Source organism: Anser brachyrhynchus (genome assembly GCF_964034855.1).
Source record: "Anser brachyrhynchus genome assembly, chromosome: 2".
Taxonomy (NCBI): domain Eukaryota; kingdom Metazoa; phylum Chordata; class Aves; order Anseriformes; family Anatidae; genus Anser; species Anser brachyrhynchus.
The window spans coordinates 109,857,691-109,885,105 of NC_137695.1; the positions used below are offsets into that span (position 1 = coordinate 109,857,691).

At 42.1% G+C, this 27,415-nt stretch overlaps 1 long non-coding RNA gene across 8 annotated transcripts in view; it reads left to right on the forward strand.

Annotated features, from left to right (window-relative positions):
• The window catches only part of LOC308190487, a 29,836-nt gene extending 2,421 nt beyond the window's left edge, over positions 1-27,415 (forward strand). Inside the window, exons 3-5 of one of the 8 annotated variants that reach the window (XR_013947237.1) lie at positions 459-6,751; positions 18,379-18,482; positions 19,749-27,415. This is a non-coding gene — a long non-coding RNA (uncharacterized lncRNA). Of the gene's footprint in view, positions 1-458 lie in introns of all 8 variants that reach the window. The other 7 variants (XR_013947238.1, XR_013947233.1, XR_013947234.1 and 4 more) reach the window with 7 other exon arrangements.

Sequence of the window (27,415 nt, forward strand, 5' to 3'; positions counted from 1 at the left end):
GAACAACCTGGCTTAGCCGCAGCAAGTTCAACTCTGTCTGGATTTGTCTGTATTGACACGCTGTAAGTATGTGTAGAATTGGATTCAAAGAGGGAGAAAAAAAAAGTGGAGCGGCTAGACTTTGAGTTGTTCAATGAACGTCTGTACCACAGGTTTGTGAGTGTTCTGTGGTCCTGCGTGCTTGCTTTTGTCCCATTGCACTGCCATATGTGATACCTTGTGTGACTAATTATACGTGTCTTATTTACAAGTGCTGTGCTTTGCAATGCTGGGACTGCATATGCCTACCAACCACTGAAGTCTCCAAGACTATGCTTTGGACATAAAAACTCCTACAGGGAGTGCTCTGGAAAATCAATATTTAGGCGTCACAGGCTTGTGGATATTTGTTATCTTAGACTGTTTGTTCCAGTTTCCCAATCATAAACTTGACAGTATTATATCCTCTCTCTTTATAGGACATCACGACAATAAACATGATGCTGATCTCTGTGGAACGCTGAGATGCCACTGAAGTGTTTGTGAGGAAACATACTACTTTATAGTTTGTGCAGAATTAAGTAGTGCACAGTAAGTTAAGCAAGTTACACCTTTCGCAACAAGAATAAAGTGATGCAACAAATAACTGTTCTTTCAGTGGATAAATCTGTCCTATGCACGGAAAAACAGTGATTCTTGTTACGGGTCACACCCATTCTTCACCTTTACTTATCCATGACATTGACTAGTCTCAGATGGTCTAGAGGAAAAGGAGGAGGCACAGAAAGCAGACATGAGGTAATATTTTCCCACAAATGTCCCATCCTATTCTTTAATAGTTAGATACAAGCCCTGAAGCAATAGCTTAATATAACTTATTTTGTTACTGAGATGGGTGGATGGTTTTTATTCTGGTATAAATGTTTAATATCTGTATGGTATTTAAACGTTGTAATGGCAGACAGTGGCAGAGTACCATGTTGAATTGTGAATTACATAAAAAGGCATTTCTTTTGTTTTTCTTCTTAACTGTTTATTTCATTGAATATCCTCTTGTGCTTTGAGACAAGGAAAAGAAAGTTCCTGGTTTTTACCTTCTCTATACCATTCATTATTCTATGTGCTTTCATCATGTCTGCTTTCGAAGATAAAAAAAATAAATAAATCGGTTTTCTCAGTCTCTTTTCCTATGAGAATTGCTCCCAGCTTTTGATTGTTGTCTTGGTTCTTTCCCAAGTCTATTTGGTCATACAGTATTCCATTTTTCAGTAAAGGTGACTTACGCTCCATGCAGTATTCTAAGCGAGGTTATGCCTCTGATTACAATATATATGTATTTGATATTACTCCCTGACCTATTTCTTGTGGAATCCAGCATGTTAGGCTTTATTTTTGGCTGCTGCTACATACTGAGCAGAGGGCTCTAACAACTTTGGAGAGTATATAGCTTGTTTGAAGTTTCTCTTATATGTGGTTTTGTATTCATCTTGGTGTTGAGCTTCTCTTATTGCATTATTCATTCATGCAACGAGAGTCACACTGAAGTTACTCGCAAGTCTCCCTTTTCCCAGATACATTTTTGATAGCTACAGACTTCAGCACCTCACTCTTCTTTACCTGTCCCGTTTTTTTTTTTCTCTCTCTCACTGGGCTGAGTTAATATATTAAAACAGAGTACAGGACCTGGATGCACCCTACTGTTAACCTTTTGTCATAATAAAAATAAGCCATTTAGCCTTGCACTGTGTTTCTCTTGCTCTAACCAGATTTTCATTCGTGACAATTGTTTGCCTTTTCCCCTAGCTTGTTCTTTGTCTGGTAGCTCCTTGCATGGAACCTTTTCAAAAACTTCGGAAATCAAAATTATGCCAGCCAGCTGTGCTCCCATAATTAGAGCACACTTTGCCGCCGTTGTGAAAGGGGGGAAAAAGGGTAAATCAAAGTTGTGAACACAATCCTAACGTTTCAGAACTTCTCTGTAATAGACTCTGCAACTTGGATGTGCTTTACGCTCTTTTATGTGTGCGCTTTTCTGCTTGTCAAAGATCAAACAGGAGGCAAAGCTCAGGAATCCCATATGTGGAATCACACTGATTCCTGTCTGGTATGGCGTCAGGTCTGCAACCTTTCGGTTCTCAGCATGGGCTTCAGTACAGACTTGAGGTAACAGGTAGTCGTTACCATTCCTGATGAAGATCAGCTGCGACAGTGATGCATGCTTGCCACTGAGATTTTCAGACACCAGTAAAGAGGAATGCTGCTCCTGTAGCAGGTTTTAGTGCTGTCTTTCTCTGGGGCCTCCTACAACTCTTCATGTGCCAGCCCTTGCTCCTTTATTTCCACATAGGCCTCCCCCATGTCTGTGCCTCAGTATATAAGCATATGGAAATAGAGTGTTATCATGATTACTACAGAGGCAACTTAAGTACATGCAGTAATGTTATGACTATAAGGCAATGCAGAAACTTCATAAATGGCATAATCACTTCTGCTCCGAGACTGAAAGCTGCACAGATACTCGGGGGAGTGGTTTACGAAGCTTGCATTAATGTGAAAGTGTACAATTTGAAGTCAGGCCACTGTGTAAAATTAAAATTAAAAGTGAATTATAGATTTAATCTTGCTTAGAGTAACAGTGTTCACTTTCAGGTTTTAACTTAAAACGAAAGCGTGACTAGGAACGGACCTCAAGCATGTAATTCCACAGTTTATGCAGAAATGAGCATTTTTGTCCACCACAGATGCATCTTGTACCTGCTTTACCTTCTTGTCTATGGTGGGGGGTAGGAGGCGGGGCTCTGGCTCTTATCTTTAGTGTCACACAAGTGAGCATATCATAATCAGCATGACAAATGACACGGTCGTTAACAGTCTCAGTCTAGTTCAAGAACTTGGGGCATGGGAGAAAACAGATCCTTCTTTCCTGAAATTTGAAACTGGGTGCAATTTTGCAATTTATGTAATCAGTTTTTGCTTATCTGGAAGAAGAAAAGCAAGTAAAGTGGGTATGGCTGACCAAAAAAATGTGGTTTGGGGATTTTTTTTCTAATTGTGGGATAACTAACCTGCTTTTACCACAAACTGGTGCATATCAAGAACAAAGCAGTAGGCTTACTGCGATGCACCCCAAACAAGGTGCAGCTCTCCTAGCTGAACTTAAGATACCAGAACGTCTATCTCCTCTTAAGCTTTTTCATCTACAGACTGTTTCTTTTTGTATGAAAATCACCTAATAAAGCAATGAAAACAAAGCCTAAAACATATCTGCAATTGATACTTGATATTTCTCAGGGGCAAAATGTTAATTTAAAATGAAAAAATCCTGACTACCTCTCTCTGCACACTTTCTGTTTAGTGTAGTCTAGTCTAAACAAAATAATTTAATGGGTCAGCAAAGTATTTGGTTAGTGTCTACACTAAAAAAAATAAAATTGTTTTTAAAAGAATTGCTATATTTCAGGAACATTATTTAAAAAGTTATCTCTGTCCTTATCAGACAAGGTTAAGTTGTGCTTGCAGAAGCACAAAACATGTGGTCATAATGAAGGAATTACTATACTAAATATTACTTGGTATAATAAATACCATGATTGGTTTTCTTTTTAATACAAATCTAACTTGGAGTACTTGTTATGGTCTGGGAACTAGCAAAGTGACACCAATAGAAGGTGAAGGTGAGTGTCGGGGAAGAAAAGGCTCGGAAGACAGACCTCTTGGAAGTCAGCTTAATACTTGGAAAAAATGAAGTTCTTGCTAAAGGTGCAGAGTTGCCATTCCCTGTCTTTTGTCATTTTACTTGTGTAGAAAATAAATGCCTTCTGAGACCTCAGATTTTCCATGTCTGTTTAGCAGAATATAAATGTCGATATTATTTGTTGGATATAATAGTATAGAAAAACCTATTCATATGTTATCTTGTGCTGAACAAAGATTGAAAGGATGCAGATTAATTTAAAAATAGTGAGATTTTATGACAGGCCACAGTTAAACACTGTATATTGAATTTGGAAAAGTTTTCACTGCTGTTTATGCTGTACCTGCTCTGAATATATGCTGGAGGCCCTGGGAAATTCCAAGTTACCAGCTTTGTACCTCTGTTGGTATTGCGTTCACTTTTTTTTTCCTGCTGTGATTATTTTATTAATCTTAACTGTTGTACCATTTAGCGGTCATATTATTATCATCTATAATTTTCACATATCAAAAGAACATTCTGTTTGCAGCTAAATATTATAGATATTAGGAAGAATTCTGAGTGTGACCAGTCAAATTTGCGGCATGATGGCACAACATCATCAGTTGAAGATCTAAACAAGCTATTAATATTATTTTATTTTCTGAGCATTTATGTACAAAGTACTCTACTGAGAAAATTCAGTGCCTTCTTGAGAGGCCCAGCCTTAAAGAACAAGTTTGTAGTAATAGGGACTGGTGCTTCTATTCTGCAGGTGATATTAGTAAGCTGCTATTTTCACCTGGGTGGAGCCCTGAAAAGGAGGCTTAATGACTCAAGAAAGGGGTTACATTTTCACTGCTGAAAAAGGCGTGTGAGGTTTTTAAAGTGATAGGTAATGGGTGTTGGCTACCTTTCTGTAAAATCCTAGACATAGCCCGAGGCCCTAGACTTCTGAAGGCAACTGCACGTTGTGATGACTTGGGACTGTGCCTGTCTGCAGGTATGATCTAGTGCACCAAGAAGGATCCCTAAACCTGCCTGTGGCCCATTTGAGGAAAGGGAGGAAGAGCTGCAGTCTAAGGAAATAGGGAAATGAATTTGACCAAGACTTTGTTGCTTGCCTTTTTTTTTTCCTCCTCTTCTTTGAGAGGATCACAGTGCTTGGGTGGAGGCTCTTAGTTGCTCAGCCTCAGTACTTCAGTACTGTGGAGAATAAGCCCAGTCTATGTACTTGATTTTAAAATGCAAATCCTGAAGGGTTGCAGATAAAGGAGGAGTGAGCAGGACAGAGAAATAGGTATATATGCTGTCTACACTCAATAAGGATGATGTTCCTCAGTCTGAATGGGGCTTTCAGGGTCTCTATGTAGCATGCTCTTTCTACAAACGTTCAGCCAGTGCAGCACTTCTTAGGACAGACTTTGGATGTGTGAGGTCCCGGGCAACCTGTCAGCAAGTGATCTTTCACAATGTCAAAAATGCAGCTGAGGCCACATGGATCTCAAAACACAATGACCCCAATCTATGTATCTCTTCTGGGGACAGTATAGGACCTGTGACAACACTTAACTTTAAATAGTGTGAGAAACCTCAGGTGAGTAGCTCTTAAGAGTAACTGCTCAAGCCACATAAATATTTTTGTGATGGTCTTCATGATTTCGATCTTCTTTGGGGACACGGTCAAACGCAAGAAATCACACTGGAGTACATTTTCAGCACTTCATGGGTGCTCTGTGGCCTGTATAATTAGCTAGGTGCTAAGAGCCATAGCTAATTGTTCTTTGTCCTGCAGCTGGCAGAACCACGCTGTTTTTCCAGAGCGTCCTGGGAACTTGGGGAAGTTGTGCCGATGGGTTAGGAGACACTGAACATACAAGCAGTGGAGTTTGGATCCCCAGTATGAAGTGAGTGTATTAACAGCCTAACTGTAAGCACACTTGGATTGAAAACTAGATCAGTGGTGTGCAGACTTCATGTCTCGTTAAGAAGACCTTCTAAGTAAGAAGTGAAGCTAGGTGAACAAACTACCCTTATTCAGCAAATACAAGACTTTACACGGCTGCTAAAATAGGTTGATCAGATAAGTGTTAAACCCCTGAAATTTGCATCTTCCCTCCATCCTTGCAGTTAAGAGGCATAGTAATAGCTACACATCCCAATACCAGGGAATATTGAGGCTCTCTTATACCTACCCCACCTCTCCACCCCTTATGAGGTCAGACAGAACCTCGCAAGTCTAAGTAAGGTCGTTAATCTCCTTAGGAGCTGGACTCGAATCACCTGGATGCTAACGGTCTTGTGTGGGATGCTCAAATGGCTGAGGGTCCAACTTCATCTGTTCAGAGATAAGCAAGCCTCAGGTGTGGAGCTGTTTGATTAACTGGTTTGTCCTGAAAAGTGTAGCAGAAGGCCACAGCTTGAGTAACTTTTTATGCTGTTTACAGCTTTTCAGGGTGCTAATTGACTATCTTACCTGTGTGCAGTTAAGGCAGATAATTGACACCTAGCTGTTTCAATCAAGTGTGCCTGAAGACACTAAATCCAAGCAAGCTGCACGTCTGGGTAGCGTTTCTGTTTAAAAATCATGTTAGTTGAAATATTTTAATTGGCCAAGTAACTTCTTTGAAGGCAGAACCTTTTAGCCTTAAACGTTAAATCAAAACGTTGAAAGCTACAAAAATCCCGCTTTTATTTTTGACAGCTGAAAGCTAATTAGTATTGAACAAATGCACGTTAGCGGTGTGTTCCCACTCATTTCTGTGGGAAGAAACTGCTGGTGATTTTAATACTAGATCGCGTACACCTGCAGCTAATTCTAGTGAACACAAAGCACCAGAGTCTGTGAAATGGTTAACCTGTCTCTGCCTATTCACCGCTAACATGCCTACCTCATGCTGCAATACACAAGTGCCCAGCCATGCATGATTAGGTCCTGCGGTTAGCAGGAGTGTTCTGGAGCCAGGGCTGCTCCTGTTGAGTCATACTTCTTGTTCTAGAATAAAGAGCCTCCTAGTTACCACTGCTAACTGAGTAGACGCTACAGCATAGGTGATGTACGGCACTGGCACTGGCTTGAAACCTAAGGCCTAAGTGGCTGTAAGTACTCACCCTCACTGAGAGTTTGGCAAATGTGGAGAGGAGGAGCGGGGAATTTACACAAGGTGTAGGCTTTCAGTCTGTGTTTGAGTTAACAGAGGTCTGAAACCGCTGAAATGAATGTATCCCTCTTTTTTCTTCCTTAGGCATCCCCCTTAAACCGAGCTTTTGTCTGGTTCTTTAACACATACATTGAATCGCATGTTTGAGAGAGGTGGAGATAAGGATTGCATAAAAGACATCACTCGTTGCTTATTAATGAATCTGGCGTTATTGTCATCCTTCAAAACATTTCTCAAAATACTTAGAAGTAGAATAGCTTTACATTGTATGACGTTAAAAATCTGACAATTATTATTCACTCTGAATAAGGGGGTTAAATAGTGTTGCATTATTCGGTATTTTGTTGAATGCAGAAGTTTAAAGATTGTTAAATGATTGTTAAAGATTGCTCAATGCTATAGAGATAAAACACTGAGAGAAAACTACTGGTTTCTTACAGTTCTGTGCTGTTTCTTGCCTTATTTCCTAGCAGTACGGTAAATGTACCTGTAGTCTCAATACAAAAGCATGCAATATTGCTCATAAAACAAAATTTGATTTCTTGGATAGATCCTACCAATTTAAAAGAAAAAAAAATGAGTAATTACACAAAATGTATTTATCTAATCTATTTTGTTGCCTCATGTTAGTACACAGAGTGCTTTAAACTGCTGTTCTGTTTTACATGTGTGGATATGACCTGTATGTATGTATTCTCCATGCAGAATATTTTAAGAGCTCAGCATGTCATCAGGTAAAATGTTAGTTAGAAATAGTTTCTGACTTGTCGTAGTCTATAATCTATGTATAAACCAGTGTGTCCCAGTGATACTAGGGAATTAGACCATGGTTTAGGTTTATTGTTTATATGAATTATTTGATTACATTGGTTATATAGGATTACATGCAAACAAATTGTAAGAGGTAGGCAGAAAGAAAAAGCTTCATTTGTGTTGCAAATACTGCAGTTAGTTGTATTGTAAATACATGCTCATGTGTGTGCTTAAGAACACGTATGCAAACATAGTAACCTGTCCTGACCTTCACAGTTGGTTTAAGTCTCAGAAGAAAGCACAAAGCAGTGAACTTCTAGCACTGCATGCATACATCGGTATATCTCTGTGCATGCAAATATGCACACGGTGCTATTAGTTATATCTCTGATTCTCGACAATGACATTTTGTCATTGTTCATTGTTGTCTTACTACCACAGGAATAATCATACACGTGTAGATGGAAGGTGCTGCTTTGCACATTTGGTAATGATGTTGTTTTTTTGAATACTTAGTGAATGAAATGAGACACCTCTGTAGAAGTTCTTTGTAGATTGTCCAGAATTTATGTCCTCCACAAATGACACCTGTCATGCTAAATTAACTTTGAGCAGCAGCAGCAATATGATCTCGTCATTGGGGCATTCCTGCTTCATTAATTAACTGAGGTGCAAGGTGCTTAGTTTTGATGAAACACCACACTAATATAGCCATGCTACTTTTCACTCTCAAAGCTGACTTCAGACCTTCGTATCCACATAAATGTTATGCACCACAACTGCTAAGACAGAGTCATGCTGATGATTGTTTTCAGCAATGCCCTGAAATGACAAAATAGTTTAAGTGCTGTTTCAGAAATACAGTGTCCCTGTCAGAAATGTTAGTGGCCCAGTGTCAGGAGTAGCTCGAAGTGGCAGAAAGGCTGCAGGCGCTGGTGGAGATAAACAGGAGGCCACTTGGACTGTGGACTGCATAGACAAGTAAGCTTCTTTGAGTGGGGGGCTCAACGTTACTCAAACATCCTCACTTTAAGTGTCTGGGTGCATTCAGAGTTTGGAAGTGAGACTTTGGCCTAGTTCAGACTTACGGGAAAACTTCCATGCACTTCAGCGAGGCAGGGTGCTCTAAATGCTGGTTCTGCTAGCGTTCAAAGAGGCTGTGCCTTTCATTAATTTAATTTCTGCAGTATGAATGGACCCGATCAGCAAATTAATAAAGTGTAACTTGCTTTGACAGAGCCAGAGGGAGACATAAAAGAGATATACTGGAGACAGGAGAATGAGACGTGCTGCAGAAGAAACAGTGAGGCTGCCCATGAATGCCTGGTGATGGCACATGGTGCTGTGCTGTCAGTCTGTTGACTCATGTACACTTCAAAAGAGCTCCCAGGGGAGGCAGTTATACGAGTCACTGCCTGATGCACTGTAAATCATGACTGCTTTTTTTTTGTTGTCTGGATGGGCCTTCAGCGTGCCTAATGCTGCTTTGAAACATCATCTGATGTTGCTGGAACTCAGGGATTTCAATGAAAGTGGGGCAGAGGGATGAGGGGAAACGGGTCCTCGCAGACCAGATCAGTCTGAGGTACTCCTGGGTTGGCTGGTATCTGTTCTGTAGTATCACGTACTGCTGGTCAAAGCCAATAAAGCAGCAGGAATCATGAGCTCCATGGAGGTTATGCTGAACAGGGATGAAACCAAAATCTTAGCGTGCTCTGTCTGGGGGAAGCTGTACTCCTAAACTCAGAAAATAGGTCAAAGGCTTGAGAGGGTCAGGGTGGGGATCGGTGCAGTCAGGTGCTGTGGCACCAAATAAGCTTTGAAATGCTACAGTCATTAATATTGTAGTAGAACCCCATGAGGGAGTTTACTGTGGGTTCCTATGGAAAGGAGTTCACAACTGTGTTGCCCTTGTTTGCTGGTCTGCAGGGTACATCCATAACTTGAAAAGCTGTGGGCCAGTTTCAGATGCATTTTGCAGAATGGAAAAGGCTTATTCTTCTTAATCAGAACGATTAGGTAGAGGCATGAATATCCCTGCAGGAAGGAAAGGCTTTGACAGAGGTTCAGGTATGTTCTTAATAACAAACCCATAAGGGGGAATTCTGAAAGCCCTAAGCACAAGAGAAACGGTGATCAGTTTGTGTCTCAGTTGAAATGGGATGATACAATCGTGAGACACAAATATGCAGATTAACATGGAAAGCATTTCATTCCCTGTGGAATTATGTGGGCTTTTTAAAGATTTGATGTGCTGTTTGTGTTTGTAAAGCCAAAGTTGTGCTGCTTACGGTTATGAGCACATGAGCATAACCACAGTGATTGCACAGATGATGAGTGACTTACTAACACCAAATCTGAGGTCTACTTGACTTCTCTCCACAAAATAAATAAATAAATAAAAAAGTTTGCCTTGGTGAAGTTAGTTTTGTGCAAAGTTATTAAACAGGAACTTGTCTTACCAGAATTCAATTTCTAGGTTCTAGCACCAAGAAGTCAATAATACTTTCAATTGTTTTCCTCCTCTTTTTGATTACAGTAGATCAACAGTGAAATTTAAACGATGGGTAACTGGTGACAAGGCTTTTATTTCAATTGCTGGTAGTAGTACAATGATGACTTCAACTATGCTGTTGGAAATATTTCTTTTTAATTTTGAGTAAGCAGTAATGGAAATCAGTTCTCTTAAACTAGTTGAAGCAACGGCTGTTCCTGTAAATTCAAAGCACAGAATCAGCTACGTAAAGACTTGCAGATCAAAGAGGATACGGTTATGAAACATATTAAACCTCATTGTAATATCCAAGTCAGAAATTATTTATTAACCTCTGGTGCTGGCAGTCCAGGAGCTCCTAGAGCTGTGTGGTGTTGCTTCTTGCTTTGGTGCTGAGAATGGAGGAAATCCCCCTTCTCTTGAGAGTGCCAAGGAGATAATTTTGATCTATTTTAAAATTAACAGGAGGTGGTTAGGACATTCAGCTTCTCACGTTGCTTCACAGAACCCAAGAGGGCTATTTCAGATGTCCTTAATTAATTCGCTGATGTCATGATTTCCACATACTTTGAGAACAGAACAGGTCCCTGTTTGCTAACTCATACCTGCGTGGCTATCAGAGCTTATAGGGTGGGTGCTCCTGTTCTGCCAATACCAGTGATCACAGCAACTAGAGCCTGGAAGAGATTACGTCCAGCCACGAAGACACAACAGAACCACTAGTGTGCCGACCTCAGATCTGATTTGCAAAACACTTGAAATACACCTTAAATATGTGTATAGCTCTTGTTAGACTAGGAGAATTGAGTCTTTGCCTGAAAAGAATTTTTTTTTAGAGGCCCAAATGTATCTGGATGCTGCAAAGAGTAGGCCCAGGTTTTACTTGCCCTAGGAAATGAGTATGGGGAAGGGTTTACTGTGAATGCTCAGATAATGTGGGCATGCTGTGTTTCTAAATTCACTACCTGTTGTCAGTCAGTGATCTCTGCCGGTGTACCTTCAATGAAGTGGCTAAAGTGGGGTTCAGTGGAATGGTTTTGCAGGTGGTAGTGAGCATAGAAGCTGCTGCTGGGACAAGATGGGAACTTCTTTATGATTGTGCTATCTAGTCCTCCTGTGAGTCAGATACGGATGTCCTAGCCAAAACAAAACACAAAGCAAACCTATCCTTATCTGAGCTGCGGCTTCCCTGATTAGCATATCAGGAGAGCTGGACTAGTAATGAATTACATATCTGAATTCTAGCAAGGCAGGTGTTGTCTGTCAAATGTGTGCCAAAAGCCCCAGTGTCAACAGCGAGGGTGAATGATGTAATGCCACCTTACAGCCAGAACCATCCTGAGATCATGAGCTCATTTCATATAAAATAATGATTAGCTGGAAATACCTCTTTGTCATTAGTAATCTGCCAAAAGATTTACTCGTTAATTTTCTCTTGAACGTGGCAAGGAATACTGGGGCAGCTCTTGCTGGTAGAGCCTTTTGTTGGGCCAGAACCACCGAATCAGATGTTTTGACCATGCTGCTGCCAGCATCTAACCTAAAAGCCATTTTAAACTGATTGTAGAATGATCATCTGAAAACGCAGTGCAGATGCAAAGATGTGCCACTCACCGCATGTCTCTCTTCCGTGCCGTGCTTCATTGCAGCAGGAGAAAGGAGTGGGAGGATAAGCTGACAGGGAGCTTTGGCAAGGATCCCCGTGTGCTACTTATATCTTTAGCTGTATTTTCCAGGCTCTTGTAGCTGTTAGAGTGAGTGATAATCTTGGGAGACCTCAGAATTCTCTAGTATTCCATGAGGAACTTGGGCAATTCTGTTAGGAAATATTACACTATTTTGAAGTAGTACAATTTTGTAGAGATGGATATAAGTGAGACCATAAAGATAATTGCAGAGAATTCTATGGAATATAGCTTATTTGGGAAAGAAATTATTTGCCTCCCTCCCTGCCCCTTTTTAAATTGCTCAGTAGGTCTCTAGGTTAGTGGTAGGGTGGAAGGAGAACCCTCCCTACCCCCCTTACTTTCATTTTCCCCCTTGCTATTATTCATTCGGAGAACATCTGAATTATATGAAATTGCCAACACTGCTATTTATGCTGTAACATGAACAGAACAAATTATGTAAAATAATATTATATTTTGCTTTTTTAAAGTATCAGGTTATTTATCAGTCATAGAAGCTATTTCTAACCTAAGTATATGTTTCTCTACTACTGAAATTTCAGTGTGAAGTAATTGCTGAAATCTTTCTCATTTTTCTTTTTATCTGTACTTGGCCTTCATTGACTTTGAAGTTTGGTTCAGGTCAAATTGTACATTCATCTTCTAAAGCGTCTGACATGATAACTTCAGTTTGTCCTTTAGATACTGAAAGCTTATGTTTCTGTTCAACTTTAATTCGGTTCGTGACGGTCTGTACCAAAATTATTAGAGGCATTGAATGATTTATTTGTGATGAAGAAATAAGAGGCGTGCATCAGGCATTGCACAGACTTTGCAAGAATGTATCTTAGATAGGAAAAAAAGCTCTCGAATTTTGCTGCAGCTATCACTGGTCAGTTTGTTTTCTAATAAAATCTGATTTATGAACCATGAAAACAGGGCCCCTGAAAGCTGTCTGTCCACTGAGAACAATTCATTAATTAGCACTTTTTCAGTCGTGATTATGGGAGATACAAACTTACGTATTGTAATTTCCTTTTTGCCCCTGGGGAGTATAATCAGTGTAATACACCTGTGTCTCCACGTACAGTCATATGCACCGGGGTAAAAGTGTCATAGATACTTTATAATACTATCTTTATAATCTATGTAAAGATTTACATTTTCTGCATCCCCATGTCTAGCAGATGTCTGTCATCATTCCGCTTGAGGCTTTTGCACTCCCCATAATGGAGACTGCATTAGGACATCCATTCTGAGTTATGAGCTGTCTTCCCAGAAGAAGCGTTGAGGCACCTCACAGAACAGCCACTGTAGGACAGTTTTTGGCTTGAACATGAAATTCTTGGATGAGGCCCTTGGAGTGGAGGACTTTGGATTTTTATTTTTTTTTTTTAGTTTTCATTTCTTTCACTTTGCTTTTACACAAGGGAACAAGCTTGGCAGATCGACCTGCTGCCTCTCAGTAGGACAAGAGGAGGGGAGAGCCTGTGGGGCTGAATAGACACATAGGAGGTTGAGCATGGTTCTCTGTAAACAGGAGTGCTTCGTGAGAGGGGAAAAAGGAAAAGCTTTGACTAGCTTGAAACGCTGACAAAACTTAGGCTGATGTGGAGGCAACGCCAAGTCCGTGGAGTGAGGAAGTCCCAGTCCTGGTGTTGCTTTACAGAAGCCTGTGACTCTGCAGCGACTGGTTGAGAAATTCCTTTGCTAAGCCTGAGTACCATGTGTTTCGGGTTGGGCTCTTTTTTTTTTTTTTTTTTTTTTTTGGTGTGCCTGGAGGTGTGTCAAACTAGAATTACAACACCGAGGAGGAGTTCTCAGAACATGTAAGTAGATTACTAAAAGGGAAAGGAGAGCCTTGGATATGTAAGGCAGCACTTCAAAGCTCTGTGATAGCTGGGTCATGAAGCACTGACTCAGGGGAGGATTTGCACAAGGAGTCTGAGCCTGGCGGAGAGCAGTGCTGATCCAGAGCTAGATTCAATAACCAGGTCAGTTGAAAGATAACCAGGTCAGTTTAAAGATAGTTGGCTTTGGACTCAGCTGAGCCTTCGTTAAGGCTAGCTGTTATCCCAGGCCCAGAGGCTGAGCCTTAGTTCTCCGTGAGAGGTTGGAGCCATCTTTGATCCTGCAGCTTTTCATGCCATGAATAATCTTGATGTCCAGAAGAGCAAAAGTTGCAGAAAAAGGCTGCTATTGTCTTCCATGGCAGCTTTTGGGCACTTCTAGTCTGGTAGCATTCGTGGAATGGGAAAAATGTGATCCTGTGGTTCTTTACACATCCTCATTCGCTGTGGTATTGTGGGCAAGTTATGATCCCCATTTAAGAAGAGGAGATGGAGATGCTTTATGGGGGAGTTGGATTAGTATGTTACAGAGCCTATATTTAGCCATTATTATGTGTTCTTTCTTAGTGCCTTACCAGGAGGTGACGTGTATTCCGTGTAGCACTGAGAATGCCTTGGACCTCTTCCTATTCTGATTGTGTTTTATCATGAGTTTACCTCTGATATCAATGAAATTATTACTTACGATGTTTATTCCCTGAGGCAGAGGAAATTAGGTTCTTGTATTTTTTACTTTTTTTTGTAACTATGAGAGTCCTTGACATTGATTGTAGTCTTCCCTTGCTCTGTGTAGCTTCACATCTCAGCGCTAGCGCTGAAGTACTTCTGGAGCTTAACTATAACACAGCTCTTTCAGTAGCTCCTGGTAAGATAATTAGTTGTCAAAGCTCAGTTAAAGAGGATAAAAAGAGAAAATCTTTACTGAAAATAATTGTTAGCATTTCTGTAAAGTGTCCTGCATAAAAGACTGGAAGTTTGGAGATCTCAGTAAAGGCCTTTACTTAAATGCTCTGAGACACTTGAATCACTTTGCTCAGAGAGTTATTGTTTGCCAGCCGTGCAGTGGTAACTGCCCCTGTGTATGTGCTGCTAGGTTATAGGAAACCCAAGGTAAAATGTATTAGTGGGAACCTCCAGGGCAAAGGTTTAACTAAATCATTCTGTCTCCTCTTAGTGATGTGCTAAAAGCAACCACATACTGTGTTCTTGTAGGACCCTCTGAGTTGTCATAATTCAGTCATGCGTCAAGATCCTGAGGTGGAACTGCCCTGGTAGAGTAGTTAAAACCTGTATCTGCAGTGTTTCGTGTTTGGTGCCAGTATTGTTTGTTTTCAAAACAGCAGATTAAATGGGGAGGGTTTGGGTTAGATCTAGTTACCTCCTTAGAAAGAGTGATTATGCAATTTAAAAAGTATTTTGGAACTAATGGCCTGAGTTCTTAGTGCTGGTCATCCCCGCATTTGCTGAAGTACAAAGTCTAGCTTTGTAAATGGCATTTGTCTGAGGGGGCAGCCAGCCCTTGGCTTAATCCCTAACGCTGACTCTGTGGAGGGAAAACTTGGGCTGAATTTACTTTAACAAATGAATGCATGCCATGATACGCTGTCACCACGTCCTGTTCCTTCATTCATACCAGCTGGGAAACAGGAGAGAGTGTATACCAGCTCCAGCCTGGCCCATGTATATGCTGCTGCCCCGCATGGAAGGAGAGGCAGAGGGATGCTGATTGATGTCAGATCTTCTCCTGAGAGGACAAAGTGGGCCATGGATGTGTCCTCAGCACCTTCAGTAACCCGAGTAGTCTCTAAAGTTCATAACCCTCAAAAAAAAAAAAAAAAAAAAAAAAAGAAGAAGAAGAATCTGTTCTATGGAACATTGCTGGAATGGTTTATCCCTTACAACCACATTAATATACAGCTGAACTGAATTACTCTTCCACTTTTTTTTTTTGCTTGTATCTCCATCTGTTTGTTCTCAGAAAGCTATTTACATTATGTGTTTAGTACCATTTCTGATATCGTGTGATCAATTCTCACCCATAGGTCAATTGATAAAAATCAGCAATCCAGAGGTCTGGGTCAACCCTGTTGTTGTGCAGTATCTCATTTTCTCCGTGATCTGAGACCTAGAATTGATACTATGAATATGATATATTCATAATTCATATTATGAATATGATGGCCATGATTTAGGACCAGAACTAGGATAAATTGATTTTGATATTTTCTAGAGGAAGAATACACTGTTTCCTGAGTTTATAGCCAACACAGCAGGCAAGAGGAAAGGAAAATAAGGTCATTCTTAGAAACTTACATGTTTTCAGACCATTTTACTGATTTCCTTGGTTGAACTTGCATAAATCTGTGACATTCTAAGGAATTCCAGATTCAATTCAGACCATCAGGTAACTACACTTATGTGCAGGCAGACAGCCTTGCTCTGTTGCTTTTGCATTTAAATCCTCTTGTAGGAGGATTGTTCTTCCAAGTCACTGGCTGAGCAAACAGGAGGATGAACCAGAATAGCTGTGGTTTCCAGTATCATAAGGACTGTTCAAGTCCTCCCTAAGACTCACGTTATGATCTTTCTCCCTCTGTCTTCATTCTCTCCTGAAGCAATTTCTCTACTACAGTGGAAACTTACTGTCCTTTTTTTTTTTTTTTTTTTTTTTTTTAAACCATGATCTTTAAATCTGGCAAGTCATTCAAAGGTTATGCAAGTCATTAACTAGAACAAGTATATGCTGCTTAGTCATGAAGTGACACACATCCCAAGGGAATGTTTCAGCTCCTGGATTCCAGGCTGCTCTGTAAGAGAACTTTTCCAGGCTCTTGTAACTAAATATTTGTAGAGTCAGAGAGAGAGAATTGCTTCTTCTCTCACTCAGCTGTTATCACCGAGTGTGGCTCTCATCTTTGCTTTAGTGGATGTGTAGTTAGTTATACAAAGCTATATACAGCTATTTAAACAGCTTCCCTGATAGAGTCTTACCCAAGAACGACCCATGGCTTTATGGTGTAGACACAGAATTACAGATCCCTGGGTTAATGTCCAGCTTAAGGACGTGAAACAAGATCTCCCGCGTTAGCTGTAAATACTCTAACCACTAAGCTAATATGAGAAGATAAGTGCTAAACATACAGGAAAAACATCTTGTTTTGGCTTTTGCGAGCACTGCGTATACCTTAGTGATGGCCAGAGCTGACCTGCAGGCTCAGGTTGTCCTGGTGAGCACTAGAGGACAAGCCTGGTTGAAGAACGCTGCCCTGAGATTTCACGGACCTGCTTCAGTCAGTGACATGCCTATCGGGTGATGTAGGCACCTGTCAGGTGATACAGGACGGGTCTGAGGACAGACACCCGGCCATGCAAGTGGAGCTACCTGCAGGGATAAAAAGTGCCTTCTGCAGAAATCAATAGTGCTTACAGGCATCTAGTAGTGTCGATGGTGGAGCTTTTATTCTGTTTATATGCTACTGGACTTACTGATATAGGAAGGGAATAATTTATATCTGTCCCAATATTGCCATTGAAAAACGAACAAAAAACCACCACTCCTGTTTCTAGATGCTGCTTGACCAATTTGAAAATGTGACTAGAAAGACTGACTGCATTTCAACTCAAGACATAACACACAACATGCTTTAGGGAACACCACCTACCCTTTCCCCTCCAAAAAGAAGCCTTTAACAGTCTTGTTTTTTCTTTTTTTTTTCTCTCGGGAGCTTTTTCATAGATGCTGGAAAATATATAGGCTTTGCAGCATGGACAGAAGATCAGTAAAGCAAATGGTGTATTTCAGTCTTGGTAGGCGGTAGGAAACTGAGCACACTTTTTGGAGAAAACTGCCAGACTGCTCACTTCAAAGAGTAGCACAACCTGATAGATCCCAGGGCGGCTCAGAGCTCTGTATAGCAAAACCAACCGCTTAAATTCAGTCTCCCACTAAATACCTAGCCCATCTGAATTCAAAGCATTAGTGCCTGTTAAAAACTGTCCCTGTAACTAAGGAACTGCTCAATTCTGCAATAGTTTCAGCGTCTGTGTACGTTAAAAATGCAATGTGACGTGAAGAAAGAGGAAGAACAGTTTTCGGGATTATGTTTCCATCTGTGCTAGTTAGCCTAACTGTTAATTGAACACCAGCACATTCCAGGTCTTTGCTCAGTTACCTGGGGTAAATGCAAAGAGAGTTTATTGGCATTGTTTCAGATTTATGCTGAATTAAGTCAGGATGTGAAATCAGGATGTGGCCTAAACCATAGCAAGTACGTTTTCCTACAGTTCTCTTTTCAGTGCTTACTTCAGTTTATGTTGACAAATATTGCTTGCTTTTTCTACTTGTCTTTTTTTTTTTTTTCCAACAGTTATTCTGAAAATAAGTACGATTGATGTTTAGGCTTGATTTAATGATCTGAGTTTGAGGTATTTGCTTTGCTTCAGCAACAGCAGAGTAGGACAGGACAGCGATACATAATTACATGTAAAATAAATTAGTTCAGTCAGTCTTCTGGGGAGGCACTGCGTGCTGCTCCTTGATCCGTTTATACATATTAATTTATCCCAGTTTCTAATCTGAAGACTCACAAGCAGTCCCTACATTCACACCTTCCCATTGACAGCACTCTAGAGCAGTGGGACTGCCCAGCCAAGCTGCTCTGGTAGGTACATCAATCTCTTCAGTCACTACCCAAAGGTGGCACGGCTTTCAGCAAAACCTTCGAAGGGCCCTACAGCATCCTTGGTTTGTGTTGTGGGCAAGCAGTGGTCATGTCTGTATCACACTTTCTCCGTTTCCCAGAGGGAAGAGAGAATAACAGGGACCTGAGCTGCTAACTTCACGTGAACAAGACAGGTGTTACAGGCATGGTGCCGTATCTGCTCCTACGTTCAGCATTTGGTCTGGTGAGTGTGAAAGGTCTCACCTCCCCTGGTTGGGATGCTTTGCATGCAGTAGTGATGTAGGATGTTTTACCAGAGCAACCAAGGCAACAAATCCAGCAGCACCCACTCAAGACGTGACCCAGCACCACCAGTGAAAGCCACCTTGTCAGCAGTCCAGTTTGTGTTATGAGCCCAGTACCACGGCACTGGGGCAGATTCAAGAACTCAGTTGCCTTCAGTTTCCTGCTTTGTACTTGGGTCTTCCCTATTACCGGGGGCAGCAGCCTTCAGGGTGGGGGGTGAAGTTTGTGACCACAGTATTTCACCTGACTACAGAAGGGACGGTGGTTTGGGCACTGTGAGGGCCAGGCCAACAGGACCAAGCAGCACCAAGCAGCACCAAGGGAGAGAGCTCAGTTTCCTCACAGGGTACCCTTTCTAATTTGGTATGTCCTGACATAATGGGTGCGGGGCATTTTCCAGCCAGAAAATGGCACTCAGAAAACACACTGCCCGTGTGGGTACCAGATCTATGTGTCTGTTTTAGTTTCCAGTTCTATGTGAAGAACTTATTTTTTATTAAGGAACCCCAACCTGATTAAAAAGATAATTAGCTGCCCACCAACAACACAATTTTGATGGAGAACTTTTAAGTAAAGGTTGTGGAAGAAGTGTTTACATAGGGGTGGAATACTAGTTTAGGAGAATGGCAGTATGACATATTAAAAGAAGTTCTGCCTGGGAATGCTTAATGCATTAAAGATTACCTTGGTACTCTAAGTTGTTAAACTAGATGTCTTTGGAAAGAAGCAAATTGTGTTCAGTTCTGTGGCCTTTGCTGAACAATGCTTCCAGCAGCATTAACATCTACCTTGTATATTATTTTCTCTGATTTGGAAATGAAACTATGTGCTCGTAGCTTTAAGATCGTGTTAATAATTTCATCAGGATATCCAGTTAGCCGAATTGTTCAATTGTGCTAGTGCCGTAGTCATGACTTAAATTGAAAGCAGAGATTTTGGCAACACCATGAAACAGGACTCCAGTGAGATTGGCCAGATGCATACTAGATGAGACCTTGTACTGAAGAGTGAGAAGTCGGAGTGATACGGTGACTTGTGCTTTGCATGGTGCCCATATGACTAACATGGAAACTCCCCTGTGAGTGTGCTGTCCTGGTTTCAGTTAGGACAGAGTTAATTTTCCTCCTAGTAGCTGGTAGGGTGCTATGTTCTGGATTAGGATGAGAAGAGCGCTGATAACATGCTGATGTTTTAATTGTTGCAGAGCAGTGTTTACACCAGGCCAAGGACTTTTCGGCTTCTCGCTCTGTCCTGCCAGCGAGCAGGCTGGGGGTGCAGCAGGAGCTGGGAGGGGACAGACCCAGGACAGCTGACCCAAACTGGCCAAAGGGGTATTCCATACCATCTGACGTCATGCTAAACAATATATAGGGGTGGCTGGCCGGGGTGGGGGGGCCGGCTGCTCGGGAATAGGCTGGGCATCGGTCAGCGGGTGGTGAGCAATTGCATTGTGCATCACTTGTTTCATACACATTATTAGTAGTAATACTATCATTATTATTATTGTTGTTATTATTATTTTCCTGTCTTAATAAACTGTCTTTATCTCAACTCACAGGCTTCACTTTCCCGTTTCTCTCCCCCATCCCAGAGAGGGAGGGGGGAGGGTGAGCGAACGGCTGTGTGGTGTTTAGCTGCCGGCCGGGTTAAACCACAACATGTGCGAATAAAATGAGAGAACTCTGCTCATATCCTGACCAAATCAGTCAGTTCAGGAACAGGCCAGGTCCAGTATTTGGAATCCCACTATGCCAGCCCTTTTTCTAATGTTGAGAGGTCTGCACCAAAATCAGTGCTGTTCTAAGGAAGGGTCTGTTCTGGCATGTCCTCCACTGTATCCATGGATTAAAGGATGGCAGGAACACTGACAGCAATGAATTATTTCCAGTCTGAGATATAAATAATTTTTAAACACAAGGAAGATATTTCTCCTTTGGATTTAGATGACAAATGGGATGTCTCGAGTACATGAAGTTAGAGTTTAAAATGGAGGTCTGTAAATAACTTCAGCACACGTTCTAACCAGAGCACTCAGTGTAGCAGTAGTGCTGTGCAATGATTACTTGCAAAAATAACCTCTCCTTGTTAACATTCATCAGTCATCATTAAAGGACTTCTGCAACATTAAATATAATTCTCCTGTTAAAGTGATGGTTGTAATGAGAAAAGATACTGGCTAAACAGTTCGAATAGACAGGAAGAGATGAGCCATGAGTGACTGATCAAGATTATTTGCACCTATCATTATGTTAATGTGCAAGTCAAAAGCAAAGAGAGAGAAGCACTGGGAGATGACTAAACCAGTAGTGAAATGTCATTTTAATACGTGGCTAAGCAGAACAGTCCTATTTTAAGTTTGGAAGGGGATAGGTTAAATTGCAAACTATTTTGCTGCTACTGCTACATTCAGGCAAACTTTCAAAGTGTAATCAAAACCATATCCATCACATAGTATGTCTTTTCACTGTTCTTGCCAGAAATATTTCTGTGTAATTCCAATGTTTTTCTTTCTAATCAAAAAGAGCTCTATGACCTCCAAAGGGCATGGTGCCAGAAACTTCAGTTTTAATCTCAGTCCCTGTGTGGCTTTTTAGCTTCTTTGCCTTTTTCTGAAGGGCAGCAGTAGCTGCCCACGTAACTTCTCATCTCTTAGGATTAGTCCTCGTTCTTGTCTGGAATGTGGAAGGGAGCAGGGACCCAACAGACCCCATTAGGTCCAATATTTGAACAGCCATAGGGGAGGAAGAGCCGTTCTGCTGAAGTCCCGCTGTGTCAGGTCCATTGCAAATGAATGCTCCTAGGCAGTGCCTAATTCTGATCTGGGTGCCACCTCAGTATTACTACGTTGTGGACTTTATGTATTTTGTGAAAGTGGGAGGATTTCTATCTACCCCAGTGTCTCCACTGGATCTACTTGTCATCTGGGCCCTCAGCCACCTTGAGCATTACCTGCCCTCCTAGTAGTGTTTGTCCTCTCCCCAGATCTGTTCATTCACTCAGTAGCCTCAGGCAGCCACCTGCTGTAGGACCTGACTGGAGGTATAGGTTTTTCTGCCTCTGAAAGCCCATGAAGGACAGCAAAACAGTCCAGACCAGCCCAAGGTCCTGGTCTTAGTCACCCACCCAGTGATGTTGCCACACAGCATTTGGCAACAAAATGCATGTACAAGGAACTATTCTGTGTAGCAAATATTCATTCTGCACATTGTGTTTACCCTTAAAGGCTCTGTGTAACACATTGTCTGTACAGTTAACGTCTGAATTGAAATCTGTAGGGTCACTTCCAAGCTAAGAAAGAATCTGCATGGGTAAGGATGACAATTGGCTCTGAAAATTCAAGGCAAAGAGAGAGGAGGTTAGAAATAGGACAGTGCAGTCCCTGCCGGTAAGTCTGTCACCTTTTCTCACACCAGTTGCTGCATTTTCCAGCTGGTTCCCAGCCCTCCTGTGCTGGCCACAGCCCGCGTGCCTTTCTTAGTGGCTGTTCCCTCTCCAGGACCAGTCCCTGTGCAGCCACTGCTGTGGACCAGCCCATGAGCTCCACAGGCTGCCCTCCCATCCATGCCTCTTTTTCCTCATTTGGTGTCACCCCTCGGTTGACAGTCCCTACATACACACACCCCTGCCTTTTGCTTTTAGTTTTCCCGTTCTCCATCATCTGCCCTGGGGGCAGCAGATGAAGGAAGCGCTCTGCTGATTAGAAAAGAGGAGACTATTTATACACCTATTTTCTAGGCAGAAGAAGGGGTTGGGGGACCAGAAGACTTAATACAATTTTAACTCAGTGATGGTGTTCTGCTGTTTTTTGTGCATGTCAGTTGTACACGCATCTGAATGGATTGTGCTAGCTGTATGGACAGCAAGACTTCTGGTTTCCAGGAAGTTTCCTACTTTTGTTTTAAAATGGCTGTTGGAGTTCTGGGGCTACATTCTTAAAACTCACCACAGAGGAGAGGAGTAACTGCAAATTCTGGATTTCCATGTGAAATATTAAGTAAACTTTTCACTGAAGCAAATCAGCAGAACTGGCGTGTGTTTTGATGTGACTTTTCCTTTGTGGTTTCTTTTGTCTCACTCGGATTATGCTCCGTATAGTTAGTTCTGTTCTTGCTCTCACTGGGCATGATTCTTGTGATTTCTTTTTTCCCCAGACTGGTCTTGGGCTTACACTGCTTGATGCTCCTTTGTTCTGCGTGGGTACTTTGTCCATCGTTTCACCACTCAGAAAATAACCAGCTAGTGCCCTTCTAAGCATACTGTTCCTATTTAGCCAGACTTCACTATTTTGTTCCATCTCTTGCTAACCTCTCCACTCTAGCCGTTATGAACGTGAACAGTTACATTTGGCCCATTGGTATCTCCTTTCAAGACCTGGAACTTTTTCCAGGCCTCAAGATGTAGCTGTATAAAAAGTAATTTGGGATTCTCAAGTAGAAAAGACAAAAACAATAGCTTTTCTCATCTGTCAAATGTACTGATGCCATGCTATCCTGCAGCGCACTCAGCAGCACGCTAATTGCTGTCATTCACTGCTATCAGAAGACACTAAGAATCGCGGTTGCCTTTTAAATACCAGTAACTCTCATCTCTCCAGTTTGTCTTTCCCATTTGGTCTTTTTCCTAAGCCACATACAAATAATTTTGATCCTTGTGTTAATCTAAATTCTCTCCTTTCTTCACCGCCCCTCCCCAGCCACTTACACTACTAGTTAGCCTCTTCCTGACGCACACCAGTAGTTTCCTATGCCTTCTGATCACGTAAGAGCCCCCCTATAACATTTAGTTGGGGCTGTTCGTCATTATTATTGTTGCCTATCACACAGATTTCCTGAGCTAGCTCTTTTGCAGGAGCCCCTCTGCACTCGCCTCTGATCAATCGTTCCTTTCATGTTGACACTCCAACTGCTTCCTGTTCAATCTCAAAAGCTCCTTTTTCAGCAAAGAAATCATGAAAGCACCTTTGTTTAACCTTTTTAGGTTTTTCACCAGATACATTTGAAACTAATTTTAACTTTTATTCATCTTTCTCAGTAGGTAACTAATCGGAGTCTTACTAATGTTTTCCTTTCCCTTGACAGTTTTTGCATGTTCTTGAACTTGGTACTGCCTTGTGTACTGATTATTGCTTATATGCTAGTTCTGCAGGCATCTGCTTTTCTTTCTTGTTAAGGTAACATATCTACTTCCCATAGTCTGTAGTGATTCCCTTTCTGTACCATGGCTTCTTTTCCATGGTAGCCCAGAAACTTTGTACCACACTGCAATGTTTGGTCTTAGTTCTTTCTCCTCGGCGATCACGTCAGCTTGCACCAAAAGGTATTTCACTTACATGTATTCTGACTGCTTGGACTGAATCAGGAACTGTGAGCAGATTATCTGGTTATTTTGTGTATTCACAGAGCACAGATAAACTGGGATGAGAAAGGCTTGGAATACGGCACAGACATCACTGAAATTGGCTTAGGACGCTGAGAAGAGGCAGGTTTGGAGAGCAGCACAGGAACATGCTTAGTGCACAGCACCGAAGCTGGTATCAGGGCGTCTTGGGACACAGCAGATACGCAGAGGGCTGTCTGGGTTAGCTGAAAACAGACGTATCTGGGCTGTGGCATAGGCTCAGAGTACTGACTCCAAGGAACTTGAGGAGAACTGCGAACAAGCCTGCCTGTTGCATAACACAGACGTACATCAGAGAATAAAATGCTGGATCGATGCCTTGCCACCAATGGAATGACAAATCTGGAGCCAGAACTAGTTTACTTTCATGACTTGCCATACCCATGCTACTTCTGCCAGGATCTGGAGTGGGGACAGATGAGTTCTCCCACAGCAAGCTCTAAAAACATGGACATTGCTCCACAACTTGCTCCAGTGTTACAAACCTTAAGCACCACATCTGAAAAAACTGAACAGCATGACTGCGTGACTTCACTCATGCAGCCACTCGTACATCCCCCTTCCCCTTCCACCCAGTGCTCCACCATTGCTCTCTAATTCTCCTTTGTGGTAGGCCTGTACAATGGGAGTGCGCTGAAGGGCGCCCTGTCTCAAATTAATCCTATAACAGAGAGGCGCTCAGCCGGGGATGCTGAGGGCAGGGAAAATCCTCGCATGGAGCAGCAGCACGATTTAAAGGCATGCGGCCCTGCACGTTGGTATGTTTGGGCTGTGGTATAACTAACTTTTGGGGCTGCAAATTGGCAAGGCTGTTGTCTGAAGGCTGGGTTTGACACTAACCTGAGCAGAAGCAGAGGTAATGATTTGTTGTGTCCCTTCGTCCCCCGCTACCACCACCTTTTCAAGTTACTTAGGCTTGACAAATGCTAGTCCTCTAAGTTGAGCTTAAAGCTTGAAACATTGCTTCAGGTGCTTTAGCACTGGAGATCATTCTGGGAATCTGAGGAGCTCTTCCATAGTTTTCCTTCCACGTGTAGGCTTAGGCTATACCTGCTGTACAGGGCTTTGGCTATCCTGTTGAATATTTAAGGACTGTTTGAAGAGGTCAAGAGAAGGAATGCATAATACCTGTACATTTCAGTTGCTCTACCAGGAATGGCAGGTCCAGATTTGCCCTGTAACCTTTCCTCAGCTGGGGGAATTTTTGATCTGCAGTTGCTTCCTGAGTTTTGTGGTGAAGGAATCCTTCCCTTGCCTGCACCACGCCTCAGCCTCGTCAGCTCTCACATGAACCTGTGGTGGAGGTTGCACTCACGCTCCACTGGAGGTATAGTGAAGGAGAGAGTAGACAAGAGGCAGGAACGAGCAACTTTCAGTCAAGCCCCCTTTGCCTGTGTGTTCTCAAAACCTAGAGTAATTCACTGTCTAGAATTGTAGACCTAAGTGGAAGTGGAGATTGTCAACAGCCTCTTTCCTTTCCCTATGTCCTTGCAGAACATGGTATCCAAACTAATCTTTCAGAACATGGTATCCAAAGTAATCAAAAGCAAATCAGGAAACCACAACCTTAACTCCACCTTTCCACTAACTCCAGATAGAACAGTTGCCTTATGTTAAAAAAAAAAAAAAAAAAAAGAGAGAGAGAGAGAAAGAAAGAAAAAAGTAGTTCTTTATACCTGGGATAATTTGGTATCAACACATCAAATTTTGCATTCCTGTCCACCTAAGTTGTCCCATTTAACTGGGGCTTGTTTGCAGTGACCTCTGGATAACCAGTTTATCCTTACGAAGAGGAACTGTTAAGAGCTGTTAAGAGTTTCTTTCCATGTATGTCATTCTCTGTCCACAGAGTCATAACATCTATTCATACGCCAGACCCTCACAAATGAGAACAATTTATTCTTTGAAGTAGGACGTATTTAAATTGCAGTAATCCGTAATAAATCAGACCCTCTTTTAGGAGTTGCCATCATGGATTAATGTGGTAAATGAAATAGCATCATCCAGCTTGGGTCTGAAATTCACTAGTGCTATATCCGATAAAAATATAGGATTTTGTATGTAAAAATGAAACTGATGTCAGTCATCATGCTAGGAAGGGAAACCTCTTACTCGAATTGACAAGAAAAAATGCCAATAATCAGTATATATAAAGTAGAACAGGAGATGAAAAGAGAAAAAAAATTCCAAACCCACTTTTACAAGGATAATTCACAGGAGAGAAGGCAGACCTAGGTTGTTCTAAGGGAGTCTTTGCTTTGAAGAAAATGCACAAATTGTCTTGGACCTCACACTGAGGAAGGCCAGTGTCAATTTCTTCAGGAACTTCCAAGTTACAGAGCCAGGCATACATATATTGTCCTACTGGCCTGCTTTACGTCTTCTCTTCCACGGCCGTGAATCTTAGCCTCCTGTCCAACTTCTGTGAGTCCTGCATTTACCTAAATGGACATAGACTAGGATATGGCCAATACAGTTTCTGCCCATCCCAGGTATCATAAAGGGTAATAGCACGCTGTACTCCGGCTAGCGGTTGATGCAAGGTTTAAGGATGTCATGGCATTACGGTCAATAAAGTGTAGTTGGACTCAGTTCCTAGGCATCTAAAACCATGCTTGCTGACATTTCAGCACTGCTTTCACCTATGTGATTCACGCTTACATAGACACCTGCAGCTGTAATTACTTGGGTTAAGCGTCAGGCTTTCTGGCAACCTCTCTGAGGGCTCTTAGTGGCAAACTAATTTGTGCTGCTCTAGGAATTGCTTCAGACGTTGTTTCCTCTCCCTCTGCGTAGAAGGTCGTAGCCTGCTGACACATTTAAACCAAGTCACCTCCAGCTGCCGGCACGCGTTGGTTCTGGCCGTTCAAGCAAGACCCCACCATAAAACGGGCTACTTTTGCACATGCAGTAGCAAGATATAAAAAAGCTGCATGAGATGAGCTCGTTTAAGCCACAGTTTCTGACATCTGAATACAACATGAGGTTTCTAAGGGATTAGAGCTTCAGATAATATCAGAGCACAGACCGGTGGGCTGGGCAGGACTGCTGATGTTAATGGCTAGATTACTTGCTCTTGCATGCCTGGAAGGGTCAGCAGAAACCCCAGCACTTCCACAAGGAAACAAAATCCTTCTGGAACTTTATAAGGGGATTTTCCCATTTTCCCATTTTTTTTAATTCCATAGCACACAAGTGTGGAAGCCTTACTGCTGCTAAAGTACGTAGCTACCAAGACTGGAAGCTGGCTCTCTCACCCGGCTCCCTGGAGGCTGTGGCCAGACCCATGCAGACCACAGGGTGCCCAGATGATGTATAATAGCACCTCCTTAGTGGCTTGGAGATCTGGTGTGCCACTGGCTGGCAAAAGGAACATCTTCCCTCTTAACATCGGTGATCAACGGGTGTCAACGCATGCATTTGCTCTTTTATGATACGTGCCCAGGTACCGCAGCCAAGAACTGCGTGGAGGAG